The sequence below is a fragment of the Panthera onca genome, chromosome A2, assembly GCF_046562875.1.
Source record: "Panthera onca isolate mPanOnc1 chromosome A2, mPanOnc1 haplotype 2, whole genome shotgun sequence".
In the NCBI taxonomy this organism is placed as follows: Eukaryota; Metazoa; Chordata; class Mammalia; order Carnivora; family Felidae; genus Panthera; species Panthera onca.
Window position 1 is genome coordinate 75,859,099 of NC_138340.1, and position 12,311 is coordinate 75,871,409.

The 12,311-nt window shown below is 43.0% G+C and overlaps 1 long non-coding RNA gene and 1 gene segment (V, D, J or C); both read left to right on the plus strand.

Moving 5' to 3' along the window:
- Nucleotides 1-12,311, plus strand: part of LOC132676302 (T-cell receptor gamma chain C region DFL12-like) — a 42,784-nt gene that overhangs the window by 7,698 nt on the left and 22,775 nt on the right.
- Nucleotides 7,719-8,463, plus strand: LOC145715297 (uncharacterized). Its single transcript, XR_014137287.1, has 2 exons — nucleotides 7,719-8,140; nucleotides 8,249-8,463. It is a non-coding gene; the product is annotated as an uncharacterized LOC145715297 (long non-coding RNA).

Consider the following 12,311-nt stretch of genomic DNA (forward strand, 5'->3'; position numbering starts at 1 on the left):
TTTTGTGGATGAAGATGTATATTTAAGACATGCCTGTCTGTGAAGGAGCCCAAACAACATCTGGACCCTCTACTGAAGTCCCAGGTCAAGGTTAAGGCCTCCAGCAAGTGCAGGAAGTGTGTGAGGGGGGGGAGGGTTTGAGGGGGCAGAAAGTCACCTTCCCTCCCTCTTGGGGGTGGTCCCCTCATTTGTCCTCCCCATTTCCTAATACAACCGAACCCTCTCGTCTTGCTGCACCTTCTCAGTGCCTGACTCCACAGAGGGGTGACTCTGAGATCTGGTTATTATAGCTTAGTTAGAGAGGTTAGAAAAATATGAAGACACTCTCATGAGAAATGATTCCAAGTCCATGTCAATCTCAGTTTTCCACGTGGATCCAATGTGCTTTTGATGTGCAGCCTGAGAGCACAGTGGCCTTGTACAGGGAGGAAACACCCCCTATGGGGAGGAGGAAACAAGTCTATGTTTGGAGTCATTTCTTCCTCCCACCCTTCTCCTTTTGGCTAAGGTGAGCTTCACCCAGGACACTTTGGCCACACAAACCAGCCAGAGGCCAACCAGTCCATACAGAGAGGTATGGCTTGTTACGAACACTACTGACCTGCCTCACTGTGGTCACAAAACAACATAAAGAGACCCATTACGAGGTCATGAAATCGTAGGACATTATAATAAATCACGATAAAGAGACTATTTCTCACACTATCACTAGGTAACACCTCACAACCAGCTGATAGAAATATAAGCACTCATGTGCATGTGATGACCTTGTCCCCCAGGGCAGCAATGTTGGGGACAGTTCTGTCACTGCCATTATCGTTCTGATCACTTGATATGTGGCAGGTGCGATCATCAAGAGACACTGAAGGAGTAAACGTACATTTGTGAGCTTGGGCCCATCCTGCCCCCTTAGCACAGACCACAGGCTTGCATCCCACAGGCCCCAGGGGACAGAGAAGAGAAGCAGAGAGAAGAAGGGACGATGGACAAAGAGGCTCCTATGAAGAGGGCGCTGAGAGGACAGGAAGTGGACATCGGAAGACAGGGAAATACACAGATGTCAGAATAACGAAGAATTTCAAGCAGCTACTGTGACTGTGGAAGGAGAGGTAGAGGGAGAGAGAGTGTGTAAAGTCGATAAGGGAGAGAGATAGAAATAGAAACTAGGTGGTAGATAGAGATGAACAGAGACAGAAACACAGAGACAAATAAGAGACATGTAGAGAGAAACAGAGAGAGGGAGAGAGATCAGGAGGAGACAGAGGAGAGATAGAGAGAAGTAAAGAAGGAGGAGACCCCGCTGGAAAGGGAGATGTGGAGACAAAGACGCAGAGGGACGGACAGCAACAGGAAATGAGAAAGGCAAAGAGCTGGACACAGCGAGGGAGACAGAGGGATGTCAGGAGGGGACAGGGACACGGAAGGGCAGTGGGAGCAGCGCCAGTGCAGGTGACGGAGTTGTGACCCCCTTCCCCTGGGTGACACGTGTCTGAATCCAGTGTCTTATGAGGGGCTGCAGGAGGGTGATTCCCTCATTCTCTTACAATTAGGACTCTGGGGGTTCCCTTCTTTGGGGGCGTGGATTTGTCTCCCAGTCAAAGAACAAGTGTGGATACTGAGGGACATTAAGGGTGGATTCTGCTGGAACCTTCTGTTCCCCCCCCCAACTTTCCCCACCCTACTCTGTGACCCTCTGAGACCAACCCCTATGGATTCCACTAATGGGCATCTTTGCTCTGATTTCTCTTTAATGGTGGCAAATCAAAATTGAAGTTTAAAAAATCATCACCATGTCACCAGACATGAGCATTCCTTCTTGAGCACTAGATTTTCAAGCCTGTGGATCCAGGGCCCTGGGAGAAAAGAAACAGATTCCTCCAGTGGGCTAATTGGTATAAAAGGGAATGGCCACTCCCACCTGCACCTTTTATTTCCTGAGCATAAAGCTCTGTCACTGGGGTAGATGACCTTATATGTTGGGCCCCGGGGGATGCTGCAGCCAACCCAACCGTCAGGGAGGGAACCCTGAGCTCACTCTGCTCCCAACTCCCAGCCTCCTCCTGATGCTTCTACTGACTGCTTCCAAATAGCAACCAGAGAATAAGGAAACCCATCCATGTGGTCCACAAGGGTCCACCTCGTAATGCCCAGGACAAGGTAACCGGAGGCGGACAGTCCGTCTGGAGGAGCAAAAGGAAGAAATCAAGCAGATGGTCAAATAAGTGGGTTATGTTAGTTCTAACTTAGTAGAACAAACTGGGGAGTAGGGGGAAGATTTTATCTAGTTTGTTTCATTTCAGTTTCCACAAAGCCACCAAGGTCCCATCTCTAACGGAACAAGATGTGCCCCGTTCCTTCAGTAACAAAACAGGAAACTGGATAAGTGTTGAGAGATTATCATTAAATTCTGTGCCTTTCTATTTGATAAACTAAGAAAGGAGCATGTAGATTATTTGTAATGTTTTTTTTCTTTCTGTTAAATAATGGATTTATTGATATTTTCAGTAAGTTATCAACATATAAATTAAAAAAAATAAATAACATAAAAGAGATCCATGTGTAGATAAATAATTATAGTGTTTTATGAACTGATACTATGATGTATCCAGTTCTGTGTTCTGGATGTTAATACAATAAACAAATGTACAGGAGTGAAACAATGCCAGTTCTTATTAAATAACTAAGACTAGAGAAATGCCTGTCACTTTCAGAATGTTAACAAAATCCACCTCCCACACTTGTTTTAACTGATCCATCTTTTCTGTAGTTTCTTAATCTACTTGTTTTGTCACTTTTGAGTCAATTATATTTAACTGTTTCAGTCACAACCTGATCATTCCAACCTACTGTGGTTCTGTTGCCTTTTTTTTAACTTGTAAATTCAAGTTCCAGAATGATTGCCAAAAATCTGAAGTTATATTCTGAAAGCCATAGAATTTGCAGTCGATGGGTCAACAGATACCTTTGACTGTACTTTTTTTGTTCATCCAAACCAAAACAAAGAATTAATTAGTTTATGTGTACAGAGTTGAATGTGTACTCATTCTCTCAAGAAGCTCAGTTCCGGGGCACCTGGGTGGCTCAGTCGGTTAAGCCTCCGACTTCAGCTCAGGTCACGAACTCACAGTCTGTGAGTTCGAGCCCTGCATCGGGCTCTGTGCTGACAGCTCAGAGCCTGGAGTCTGCTTCAGATTCTGTGTCTTCCTCTCTCTCTGCCTCTCCCCTGCTCATGCTCTGTATCTCTCTGTCTCAAAAATAAATAAAAACATTTAAAAAATTTTTAAAAATAAAAATAAAAAAGAAGCTCAGTTCCATATGAAAATGAAGAAATATAGTGTGATATTTTGATATAAGTATACTAATAGCTAATGTTAATTGAGCATTCCTTATGTACTACGTGCTGTGTTAAGTACTTCATATACTTTTTGTTATGTAATTCTAATAACAATATTGTGAGATAACTATTAATTATTATCATCATCTCAATTTTATAGATATTTTATAAATTTGATACTTTGATAAATTAAGTTCCCTGATAATAAGGAGCAAGTTGGAATCTGAGTCCAGATCTGTCTGATTACAAAATCTGATGAGCAAAGCAAAGCAAAACAATGAAAACATTTGAAGCAGGCATGTTGGACAGAAATAGAGAATTTAACCATCCTTTTAATGATTACGTTCTTTTTTTAAAAATATGAAGCATATTCCATCCCTGGGAGCCACACAGAGTTATTTAAATTGATCCCTGTGGTGTATATTTAGAGACAATTAGCAGAGAATTTTCTGCAGAGAATTTTATTATGCAGTCAATTTTTTTCTGACTCCTGGGTCCCCAGAATTTTTCTACGAGGAAAGATAGGCATAACAAAAGCTGTTTATTGAGCAAAGAAGCATCAAGATGGAACACAAGGATGTGCTCCTTGATTTCTGCCCTTGGTGCTCCACTCCCCCACTCTCAGCCCACTGGAAAGTACGGACATATTCCTCGTAGGTGGATGGACAAGAGAGTAAAGGACCTCCAGGTCAATCATGGTGACTGGAATTGCTTTGACCACTTTGTCTGCTGTATTTGAAATGCTCCTGGACGCACTCCCAGCCCCACTGGTAACAGCCTGATTGCTGCTCAGAAACAAAATAACCTTGGTGATAAGAACATGAGCATTAGACCCTATGAGGGATAGTAGGTCATAGTGCCCAAATTTGGAGAGAAGAGGTTCATGAAGGAGGGAACCACTATTGCAAAAATTCAAAAATGAACCAAGAATGTTTGGAGACCTCTATCCAGAACATTAATTGATTAACTGTGTAAAGCTCAGACATTTGTGATGGAGTGTGGCCCCTTCCACCTTTATAAACCCTCTTCTCCCACAGAAAACATACAACTACCCAGCTCGACATTATGAGATTCAGTCTCCCCAGCATTTATAAGGGTATAAGTGTTCCTACCTTCGAGGGTTGCTGGAAGATATATAGAGTTAATACATGCGAAGAACTTAGACCCATGCCTGTCGCATAGTAAGAGTTCAACAACCATAGTACTTGTCATTATTATTTATGGCCTATGCCCTGTTTAAAGAGTGTGTAGATTGCATTAAAAAAAAAGGATGAAAATCATACGATCCCCTCAATAGATGTAGAAAAAAGCATTTGAGAAAACACAGCATCCATTATTGATAAAAACCCTCCAAAATATATGGATAGATGGAACATACCTCAACATCATAAAGGCCATACATGAAAGACCCACAGCTAATACCATCCTCACGGGGAAAACTGAGAGCCTTTCCCGTATGTTCAGGAACAAGACAAGGATGTCCACTCTCACCATTACTATTTAACATAGTACTGGAAGTTTAGCCTCAGTAATCAGAAACCAAAAAGAAATAAAAAGCATCCAAATCAGCAAGGAAGAAGTCAAACTTTCACTATTTGCAGACAACATAATACTGTGTAGAAAACCTGAAAGACTCCACCAAAAAATTGCTAGAACCAATATTTAAATTCAGCAAACTCCCAGGATATAAAACTCAACATGCAGAAATCTGTTGCATTTTTATACACCAATAATGAAGAAGTAGATAAATAAATCAAGAGATTGATTACATTTGAGTGCACCAAAAAATTGATAATTCCAACCTTTGGCTCCTGAACTACATCCAGCCTATAAGAGAAGCCTACACCCCCGGAGACACTCTATGGAGCCTTCTCTAAAGGGTAGAGTTGGGAGTATCACTGCAACCTGTCTCTTATTCAGATGAGGACATGAGGAGACAGCCCTCCCACCTTCACACAAACAAAAGGACTCCCCAGGCCCTGGGGTCACCAGAGATTCAGAGTCAAGATCTGTACAAAGGGTCATGGAAGCCTTTGACCTGAGTTCCAAGGGGTAGATGGGCAGAGGGACCAGTGATGACTGTCACCTAGAAAGTCAAAAGGGGATTTCAGGTCATCGCAGACTTGCGATGGGGCCAACTTTTCTACTGAAATAAAAAAATCCTCTTGATAAAATAATCTTCCTAATAACCATCCTGGGGGAAACTTCCACCTTTGTAAATGGATTGCTTATTTTGGCATCATATACATATGGATAAAATTCCCATATATTACTGGCAATTTAGAACACTGTCAGAAATGCCCGATCTGGCATCGGGCCCTGAGTCACCCCTCTCCTGTGCTCACACTCCTGGAGGTTCTCTCTCCTCTTCCTGTTCCGGCGTCCCTGGCTCCTCCTTAGCCTTCTTTGTGGGCAGACAGCCTGAGCAGGCAGGATTCACCTGCGAATGTGAATTTGTTTCCCTACTTTTCAGATTGGTTGAGTGATACTTTAAAATTTTTAAATTTCATGTTTTATTTCTTGATAACCTTGGCTTTTCTTGAAATGCTGTTCTTTTGTTTAGATTTGCAAGTGGATATACATAATGGAAGCAACAGAAATATTTGTTTCAATAATGGAAATGATATTTTCACTACAGGGTATCCAGATTTCACTTTTCATGCACACAGGAACCGACAACACCAAATCAGGATTTGTGGATCGAAAACCCTTGTTCAAGATCAATTACAAACAAAGAACCACAACCACGAGGTGCATAAAATTCTGTCCGTTCTGCTTTGGTCCTTAATATAAGACGTGCAGAAGTAGAAGAGGACACGATGACCTAGTAGAAAGGCCCCCAGAAACCTACATTACCATTACACCAAGTTAATAATCACACACACCCCTAATCATGACTGTGACCGCATCCCTCCCAACAACTCTGGCCCCAAGCCCAGACCTCAGCCCTGACTAGGCCTCAGCCTCAGCCTGCACTATGTCCTGTGACCTTCCTCGGGTCAATGCCTCAGTCTCAGAGGAAAGAGAAAAGACAGCCTGATGGTTGTCGATTGTACCCCCACAGATGCTACCAACTGTACCCCAGATGTCTGGTTTCACTTAACTTCCTATTGGGCTGGATTCCTATTTGGAGACTCGGTATGTTGAAATGGTCTGATTATCTCAGAGAGAAGCAAGGTGCAGTGTTTCATTCCCCAGAGATTTTCAGAAGTGTCAAAAGCTCAGGCTGGCAAAGAACTGCATGGAATTCATATCCATTCACTCCGCTGGCTGCCACATAATGAGCCAGATGTTGTGTGCATCCAGGAGCTCATGTGATCGTCATAAAAATACCGCAAACGAACCTAATTCATGGAAGAAAGAATTGTTGCTTAGAGAGGAACAGAAATGTTTCCAAATCCATAGTCCATGCTGTTTCAATTGCACTATTGGGCCACTTTGAATTCCCTTAGTGTTTGTTAACTTCACAAGAACATACTCTGGCATTTGTGGGTGATTATGGGTTGTCCCAGACCTGCCACCACACCCAGCCAAGCTGGGGCAGGACAGTATGAGTGTCACTCATGAAACCATGGCTGGGGCGCCTGGGTGGCTCAGTCAGTTAAGCAGAAACTCTTGATTTGGCTTGGGTCATGATCCCATGGTTCGTTAGTTGGAGCCCTGGTTGGGCTCTACGCTGACAGTGGGGAGCTTGTTTGGGATTCTGTCTCCCTCTCTCTCTGCTCCTACCCTGTGCAGTCTCTCTATCTCTCTCTCTCAAAAATAAATTAATAAACAAAAAAAAGAAGTCACGTGTAAAGGAATACAATGGGCACACATCTGGAAGATTTCCCTTTCAGGACAGTCTGCCACAGGACCCTACCTGCTAATGTCCTCATCTGTGACATGGAGATTAATCACAACAGCCATCTCCTGCGACAGGGGAGAGGATTACATAAATTATACAGGAAAACCTTCAGAAATATGCCTAACAAAAGCAAGTCCACAATGGACATTGGATGTACATTAATTTTAACACTTATCATTACGTTTGAAACACAACATTGCTTTGAAAATGATCCCACATGTGACATCATGCTCATGAGACAGTGGCAAGGCCCAGGGCAAGTAGAAGCTGGTTCGAGAGACTGCTCTGACTCACGACCCCCAGCAATTGCAGCTTACTCCCTTCCTGGAGGCACCCAGATTGTAAATGAAATTTGATTTCTCTGAGTCCTCATCTGCCTGGTGACATCACAATTAACTTACAAGACCCAAAGATACTCTGGTGCTTGTTCACATGGCGTATTCAAATCATCGATGACATATTTCAGTCTCTGATTGTTGTGTTGTGGTTGTTACAGAAGAGTAAAGGTCAGGTTTCCCATCCGAATCGCGAGTCAACAGCAAATCAGAGGCAGATACACACGGGGGCTGAACCCAGCAGGCATGGCCCCATGTCTCTGGGCAATGTCTCTGGGGTTTGGGATCCCAGGGGGAATGGCTGAGGGGGTGTGAGAACCATCCTGCCCCACCCCAGACAGACACATTGGTACCAGGATCTCTTTCCAGATTGGGGGCCCTCTTACCCCATCTGCCCAGCACTCATGGGACTCAGGAAGCCCCAGAACTGCTCATACCTGTGGTTGATCAGGAAACTCTCTAAGCCACCACTTCTTCTAAATCCTCAACCAGCTCCACCCTCCTATCACTGTCCTGCCCAGTCCTGCTCACGGGGACCTCACTTCTTACCTTGTCCCTGGGGAGCCAGCCTGGCCCGCAGGATGTCACTGCTGGAGGCCGTCATCTTCTTATCTCTCTGGGCCTGTGAGTGTCCCCCAGTCACTTCAGTCTACAGGAGAGAATTGAGAAATTCTTTATTGTTGCCCTTTTCCATATCATTTGCTCATGGGGATTTCTCTTCTTGGCTTGCAGTTGGCCTTGGGCAGGGGAAACTGGAACAACCTGAAATATCAATTTCCAGAGCAAGGGGGAAGAGTGCACACATATCGTGCAAGATGTCCACTGAGGTCATCAATAGAGCCATACACTGGTACCGGCAGAAGCCAGATCAGGAGATAGAACATCTAACACTCGTCTCAACACACCCCGTTCGAGTTTCTTTAGGAGGGAAGAGTGACAAACTTGAGGCAAGTAAAAACGCTCATGCTTCCACTGCAACCTTGAAAATAAATTTCTTAGAGCAAAAAGATGAGGCTGTGTACTTCTGTGCCTACTGGGACTGGAGCCACAGCACCAGAGTTGCCAGGAGAAGCTGCACAAGAACCGTGCTCGGGTCTGGGTCCACCCACATCCTTCTCCACATGGGCAACCACAGAGGCCGCACGGCCCGGTGCCCAGCCGGAGCCTCTCCCTCTGCAGTAGTGCCTGACCTTTGCAGGAAGACGTTGTAGATTCTGCTCGCACAGCGAACCCCACGTGATACCAGCAATGACGGTCCGTGTGAAAGCAGTTTGACACTGGTTCCCGCTGGATTCAGCTGTCTGGGAACTCTGAAAACGCAGCGTGGATGGATCAGGGAAAAATCCATGTGTCTGTTAATTCACTGTGGAGACAGAGGTTTCTAGCACCCGGGTGGCTCAGAATGAAGAAAGGAAAGGACATAAATATTTCCCGTCATTTTTACTTTCTGATTTAATTCACGGGCATTACAGTTCTTCACAGGTGGAATGATCTGTCAGACATAATAACTGTACATCTTTTATTAGCGTCTGAGGCCATCCTGAAGGAAGCAATAACCATTAACTCTGAAGTAAGCAACCAGCTCTTTGGGGAAGAGGAGAGACCAAGGTATAAGTCCTATGTCCTAGAGGCAGAAGCAGCACCTCACTCCACATCCAGGGATCGATAGTGGGACAAAACCAGCATTGCTCCATTGGAACAGGCCTTCGAGCACACCCCGTGCCTCCAACATGGCAGATATGCCTCTGAGTCTTTGGTCTCCAGGGTTCTACAAAGAAGCAGAAAGATCCTGAATAAGAATCAGATGGTTAAAAAGATAGATAATACACACTCCCTACATCTGTAAAGAGAAGAAAAGCAATGACCCTCACACATTAATAAAATGAAACATGGTTACTGGAACTGAATTCTGTGATTAGGAACTGAACGCTTTTGAGTTTTCAAAAAATGGCAAAACACTGTGTTATGTGTAAACTGTAAAACCCCCCTCTCAGGGCATCTGGGTGGTTCAGTTGACTGAGTGTCAGACTCTTGATTTTGGCTCAAGTCATGATCTCGTGGTCTTGAGATTGAGTCTTCCATGGGGTTCTAGGCTGGGCGTGGAACCTGCTTAAAATTCTCTCTCTCTCTCTCTCTCTCTCTCTCTCTCTCTCTCTCTCCCCCTGTCCATGCCATACTCAGGCTCTGTCTCTGTTTCTCGCTCTCTAAAAAAAAAATTTAAAAAAAATTCCAGCTCCTCTCCCACCTCTTTAGAGTCCACCGTCAACCATGAGAAAAAAACCTTTACTTGGCAAAAATTTTGGTACCTTTGGTAAATGTGAACATCTGACCACATAATTGCCATGCACTTTATCCCTGCTTCCTGAGATAATGACAACACATTCATTCTGCTTCTCATTCTACGGATCAGGTGCTTCTATCACGTGCAGAGAGGCCAAGGAAACTGAATGTCTTCCTTCCCAGGGGCAAACTCTGGATCTTGTGTCCCACTTTCTGTCCAGCATGATTCCTGACAGTGGTGGGTCCCCAGCTGGAGGACCCGGAGGGCCTGGGTCTCAAAGGGCCTCACCTGTCCCATAACACATCTACAGAAGCAACGGTAGGAAGATCCCTGAGGGGAATATAGAGTCAGAGAATGTGAACCGTTTCTAGAAAGAAGGGAATGAAAAGAAGTACTTAGCTTCTTATCGTATCTGTATCAAATGCTTTACACAGATTATATCACTTAATAATGAGAAGAGCAGGGCAGAATTCACCTGAAGTGGCCCCACGGAGACTGATCTCAGGAGGGAGAGCCACCCTGACTTTTCAACACAAAACAACCAGGAAACATTATAGTGATGAAATTCAGGGGAAGGGGCACATTATCTATGAGGTTTGGAAGTGACAAAATATTATGGACCCATTAAAACATGATTTTTGATCAATTGTTAGTGAACTTGAACATATTAACCATGTATTGCAAGGAAAATGTCACGGAACTGGTTTATATAGTAAGCTCTCAAATACATTAAAAAAAACAAACGCAAAGGAATTCTTCAAAGTTTCAACAGTGGATGTCCCTGGAAAGGTAGTTTTAATTCTCTTGGTACCTTTAGAGATTTTGCACATTGTAACAAAAAGCTTTTTATTATGTATACATAACAGTCACTGTTGTATTGATTTTGTACATTTAATGATGAGATTGTTTATGTAACAATATAGAATATACCTGTATATATGACACACTTTATTTTTTAATTAATTTATTTATTTTGAGAGAAACAGAGAGAGAGCAAGCACAAATGGGGAGGGGCAAGAGAGATTGAGAGAGAGAGAGAGAGAGAGAGAGAGAGAGAGAATCCAGAGCAGGCTCCACACTTTCAATGCAGAGCCCAGTGTGGGGCTGGAACCCACGAGCTGTGAAATCATGACCTGAGCCCAAACCAAAAGTCGGACCCTTAACCAACTGAGCCACCCAGGTGCCCCTATAAGACACACTTTAAATTGTTATGAATTTTTAATTTTCTGTGTAATAATATTACTACTCTGTATCTCTTATAAAACACACACACACACTAAAACACTAAAACACTAACACTACAATTAACCATAATGGTTGCCATGGAACAGGAAGTCAGCAAACTATATCCATACCCAGCAGCCCCTAGTTTTGTAATAAAGTTTTACTGAAACACCACCTTGTCCACATGTTCATAAATTGTCTATAGCGGCTTTTGCAATACATTGCAGATTGAGTAGTTGCAACAGAGACTCAGAAACCCTAAAATGTTACCATTTGGCCCTCTGCAGAAAAAGTCACACTGAGAGTGACATTTATTGTTATTATATGTTTCCCTATTTCTTAGTGTTTCTTCAATGTCCCTTCATTACATAGCCACCCTCCCCATCTATGAACTTATTCTGAATAAATTGTATAACATATCTCTGACTCATTTTCCTTATTTTAAAATGGAAACATATTAACCTGAAGGAGGTCCTGAGAGAAGTAACGTCAATAATACCTATAAAGTTCTCACGACGCTTGGGGCATGCCTCATGCTCAATATATTGGGGCATTGCAGTGAGTATATGGGTTATTATTGCCTATTTGAAAATGAAATCATTTGGATGCGTATTCTAACTTTTTGGTGCCCAACATTTGATTCGTGGACCAGCAGCCTCCACTTCACCCAGGAGCTTGTTACAAATGCAGAAAATCAAACTTCAGCCAGGCCTCCTGAATGCCGATCTCGTTTCACAAGTTTCCTGCAGGATCCCTGCATACTTCACAGTCGGAGAAGTCAGGATCTAAAAGTACAGAGTCATTTATGTGTAATACAAAAGGGTTGAAGCTGTATCAGCTTCTCATTACCCTTCCGGGGGTGTCCATGGTGGGCAAATGGTGAAGCATATCAATGTTGCACTCAAAATATGTAACACTAGATGTCTACCAAAAATGGTGACTTTAAGGAATAAAGTTGAAAATCCTAACTTGGAAATGTTGAGAAACATAAAAGAGCAAAGAATTGCATATATGGTCAGCTCTCGGTTATGTGAATGTGTGTATATTAATAAAATCAAGGTAAATTTAAAAGTTTTAAGATGGTAAATTATCCATCAGTGATGGATAACTTTTACTTCTGTGCACTTTTGCTGATTTTTAAAATGTTAAAAATGATTTACTATAAATTTATTAAGAAAAATACACATTTTAAGATGTTAAAGTGTACACTTAATTATAAATTTCAGCTATAAAAATATTCATAAGATCACAATAAAGATAAATTGTACACACAAGTCCATATGTGAATGA